This window comes from Pyxicephalus adspersus, chromosome 7, assembly GCF_032062135.1.
Source record: "Pyxicephalus adspersus chromosome 7, UCB_Pads_2.0, whole genome shotgun sequence".
NCBI lineage: Eukaryota > Metazoa > Chordata > Amphibia > Anura > Pyxicephalidae > Pyxicephalus > Pyxicephalus adspersus.
Window position 1 is genome coordinate 61,579,894 of NC_092864.1, and position 5,109 is coordinate 61,585,002.

Here is a 5,109-nt window from a genome sequence, read left to right on the forward strand (position 1 = left end):
TTCATGCATCTTGCAGCACCTTGTCGTTGGAAAGGATCGTGAAAGATCCTTTCCAACGACAAAAATTGGAAGTGTGTACGCAGCTTTAGAAAGAATCAATACTTTGTATGTACTTGTGTGATGTTCTTGTGAAGTTAAAACAGTAAATGCTCCTGAAGAAACAAATCAATCCAGCACATGAAATGTAATGAAGTGTGGAGTGTTATCTTACCTGAAGTGGCATGCAGAAAGTTAAATGTCAGAATTACTAGTTATCGCTCACAGAAATGTTTTAACTTGTTCGGAAATCTGAGCTGTGCCTCTTACAATGAGAAAATGAAGTGAAATAATTATAAGTTCTTGCACCACTTTAGCCCATCAGGCATATATAGTGGGGTAGACCTTTGTGCAGATGTCTCCCCACCCAGATACATACAGGCTTATAGTTGGGGACAGCACATTCCAATACTATTCACATAGCAACCCTAAACAAGCCCCTGTGTCTACAGAGGGTGTGGTGGACCATAGTAATATGTTTTCAAAAGGTTTTTGTAATGCAGTCATCTCTCCCTGGACAGAAGACAAACTCAGCATGCATGTGTTCACTGCTGATGCACATTAAGCTCTGGCCATCTTGACTTGAGCCTCTGTTAGTTCAGATGTGACATCCTCAATCTTAGAACTGGAAATGACACTCCTTTGGAGGGAGGGAGAATCAGCTGCCCTTTCTGAAAAGCAAATGAATCACAGTATTTCAGTCTGCTGAACAGCTGTGCATAACTTCATATCCTCTATACCAGCTGCCTAGGTAAGTAGCTATCTATTATAAATTGTAAACTGCATATAAGAAGATAAGGCATAACTCTAAATATTTTATTATTACTTGTATTTATTTTATTAAGTCGCTAATATCTATGATATTTTTTTAAATATACTCATTTACAGTTTTCCACTGTTTATTCTAATGCAATAGGTGCATGCAAGTAATATTTTTGGTTATTTAGGAATACTGCTCATTGTCTGGTCACACAAAGCAAACCATTGACTAATCCTGAGTTTACCCAACCACTTTGTTCTGTGAGTCCCTTCAAGTCCTAATTTAGGTCAGATACTGAAGAGTAGCTTAACTGTTTTCTCCTAGCAAAAAATATTATGTTCACACAGTCCGAAAAGAACATTAGGACAACATGAGAAGACTGCTAAAAGTTGTTACTCATATTTTATATGTTTATTTAGTGACAGGACTAGGACTTTGTACAGCTCTGCGTAATATGATGGCGCTATATAAATACTGTGTAATAATAATAATATTTATACTTTGTGTGTATAGCATATACATTTTGACATACAAAACTATATTGTATATATGTTTTTCTACACTCCTGTTCTTTTCCAAACCTTATTTTGTTATTTTCAAAACATCCCAGGAGGAGTCAGGGATTAAAATATTGCCTAAGTGGTGTCAACAAGTTAGACCTATCTGCTTGTCCCAATTATTGCCTTTACATCCTAACCAGGGGTCACTGGGGGCCAGATCTTCATGTAAACTTTAGTAGCATGGTTATACTTTGGTTAGCTTGTCAGTAACTCAAATGATTTGTAAATGTTTTAAATTTGTTTGGTACACTGTTTTTTTATAGAATATAAAAAAAAAAAAGAAAAATACTTTTTGATTACTATAATTGGTAATGAAACTTACATTATTAATAAGTGACACGCTGGCATTATAAAGCTGCAATGGCATCTCTGAGCTATCCTAACCACCTATCATGTGACCACTATGCCATAACTAACATAGTGATGCCATGTTCAGGAATCATATTTTCTTGTTACCAAATGTTAGTGGAGAATCTGATTATACAGAGCGCTGGCTGCTATCTGTCAAAAATGGAAGGTAGATTATCATCTCTCATTGAGACACATTAGCCTTCAGTTTTTCATCTGGAAGTTATTAAAGTAAACCTATTCTAATATACTAATTCAATATTATTACTGACCCAAAACAGCTGTAGATATCAGACTAAAGTCAGAAGCCTTATCTACATACTTGTTTAGTTATACTGGATTGGTTACTCGAATCTAGGATCAAAAGGGTCATCATGACAGCCAGCAGCTAGCTTTTGCATACCGAGTGATGACAGCCTAAATAGTTCTTTCTGGGATTTTTTATTTTAGCCCTTTACAGGCTAAAAAGAAGAAGGAATGAAGAAGAATTTTTTTTTCATATGTTTTTTGTTCATTTTTTTGCATTCAGAGGAAATTAGTGAGAGAACATCTCCCAGATAGACAAACACTTTATCCAACTAAAAAAAGGCTGGCGTTTTAGGAAAAATATTTTTTTTTTTTTATCGCAGATGACTCTGTTGTACCCTGCTGTACAGAACTGTGTGCCTGCTTCACATGGGATCATTCTTTCAATGGTGTCAGCTTTTTTTTTACAGTTTAAGCAAACAAATTATTTTAATGAATGTCATGACATCATTTTAACCTTGTATTTTATACCAAAACAATTTGATATTAGTAATCTCTGTCTCTGATTTGATGTTTACACAGACATTATGTCAGACCTCTTCCTTTTTAAAATTTGTATAAGATAACAAGCAGACACGATTCTGTATCCAAGAGCCAGAAACGTTCAAATTTAAGTTTACTAAAATGAAATCAGTTTTGCTATTAGTTACTGCAATTTTCTTTGATTTAGAGCCATTTCAGACCTGCAGTGTTTTGCCACAGGCCAAATCATGATTCCAAGCATGGTCGGAACCCCACCCCCACATTTAAATGAACAGGAGTAGTTGGAATCTAATTTTGCTCATGTCTGTAGGGGATCGCAGCACAGTTCCAGAAAATTACGAGTCACTTTTGTCCATGGGGTTGCTTTTGGAAGAAATGCACCACGATTGCAACAACATGCAAATGTGTTATGTGCACTGAGGCTTTCTGCACCTGTGAGCACTCCAGCACTTTGCTAACCACCCGCCAACTGTGCGGTTTTCCATTGTAGATTAAGTAACCAAGCTTGTACATATGTATACATGCTTCCTGACACATTGACACATACGTATTACATGCATACTATATTAAAGTTACCAACATAAAAAAAAAAAAAAAATTAGAAGGACTTTTGGTTGCAGAAAATGCAGATTATAAATAGGGCTGCACCCCATGTCAGTTTGTACTGAAGGACAAAACTCAAAGTGGGTTTAACTTCTGATCCACACCCAACCCCCACCTATATATATATATATATCAGTGTTCTCCCCAGCCCCAATTAGCTGGGCACACTACCCGGCACTTTTTTTATTAACCACCCGGCTGTTTTTGGGTAGTTACTGATAAGTTGGGTCACAATACAAGGACTGCCACCCACCTAAAATTTCCTCCCACTCAGTTAAAAAAAAAATCCTGGGTTAAGCACTGATATATATATATATATATACTGATATATATATAAATATATAGTGTATATATATATATCTAGACTAGGCAGGGCCAGCATGATAATGTGCCTCCCTGGTGTGTGCCCATGGGCCAACAAAAAAGTGGATTGGATGATTCATTCAACCTGGAAAGTATTGGCACTGGATTGCAGGTAAACCTTTAGGAAACAGAGTAGAAATGCATTTATGGAACAAGAGCTTTTTTATTTAAACATATTGGGACACTAATTTATTTAGAAATGTGGAGTTGGGCTTAAGAAAGTTGGTTTATGTTTTATGTATACTATTATATTATAATTATACATATTTGTATGATATAATGTTCTAACTAAATCTAATCAACCAGTAAAGGAGACTAGTAAATGCTTTTGGGTGATATAAACCACAACATCACATCAAGTGTATTATGTATAATATGTGCAGAACAAAATGACAAATTACTAAAAAAGCTGGGCCTGGCAAAAATGAATACCGTGCTTTTTCAACTTTTTCAACAATTTTTCAACTACCATATATAATTCTATGCCCATAATAATAGCTCTATGACCAAGCCATAATAAACCAAAACATAATAAAATTACTAACGAAACATAATTCATTACAGTATATTATACCAAGAAACGTCATTGTGTCCATAAGGTATTGCTGTTGTTGAAGATTGATTTGGCAGGCTCTTTAGTCCTGTGGGTTCTGACATCAAGAAATGGTTTAGAAATTTCCTAATATGTTCCCATGGCTGACAAGAGGATCTCCCAGTCTTTCTTCCTTATAACTAACTTTTTACATAAGCTGTGATCTTTTTTTGTGAATTATTGCTTGCATCTAGCAGTTTGTGGCCCTGATTTATTAAAGCTCTACAAGGTTGGAGAGGATACACTTTCATCGGTCAAGCTGGGTGATCTAGCAAACCTGGAATGGATCTGGTCCAGGATTCAAAACATTTGCTAGCAAATTCCTATGAAGAAATCAGATCCAGGTTTTCTGGATCACCCAGCTTCACTGATGAATGTGTATCCTCTCTAGCCTTTGAGAACTTTAATAAATCAGGACCTGCACATCCACACCCACCTGCTATGTACTGTTTTTGTGCTGGAGATTCTCTGGCATCTAGCATATCTGTATGAAGTTCCATTAATTTCTGATGCAGTTACAGCCAGATCCTATAGAATCATGATGACTGACGTGAGGAGACCCAGCAAAAGCTATCTGCCACCGAACCATCTATCTTATTTGGTGGGGCATTGGGTATGTGGAACAGCAGACAACACACTATCCCATGAAAACAAGGATCCGTGGCAGTCATGGGACCATTTATTGGCTAACATGTTTTATTTTACAACTTTCAGGAACAAATAATTTCTTTCAATAGATAATGCTGGTTTTATCCTAAGTACCTTATCATCTATTATACAAGAAATGTAACGTCACTGACCAATTGAGGAACTATGCTGAAATGTCTTTAGCCAGGATACTTTTTGCTGAACATGTAAACAATATTTCTATTTCAAAATTGGCATGCAAACACAGCACAATTTAAACAAGTGTTCTGTGAGCCATGCAAGCTGGATATTTTGGTATGGCTATTGGATGAAATAAAGCAATAAAGTTTGAAGCATAATGCTATAATAATACACAAACACTTTTCAGATTTGTTTTCAGTAAAAGATTGATTCAGCCATTACCTGGGATA

The 5,109-nt window shown here is 35.9% G+C and overlaps 1 protein-coding gene across 1 annotated transcript in view; it reads left to right on the forward strand.

Moving 5' to 3' along the window:
• Positions 1-551: 551 nt before the first annotated feature.
• Positions 552-5,109, forward strand: part of CMKLR2 (chemerin chemokine-like receptor 2) — a 24,096-nt gene continuing 19,538 nt past the window's right edge. Inside the window, exon 1 of the mRNA XM_072418707.1 lies at positions 552-787. The gene's annotated coding sequence lies outside the window, so the exon portion shown is untranslated. The remainder of the gene's footprint in view (positions 788-5,109) is intronic.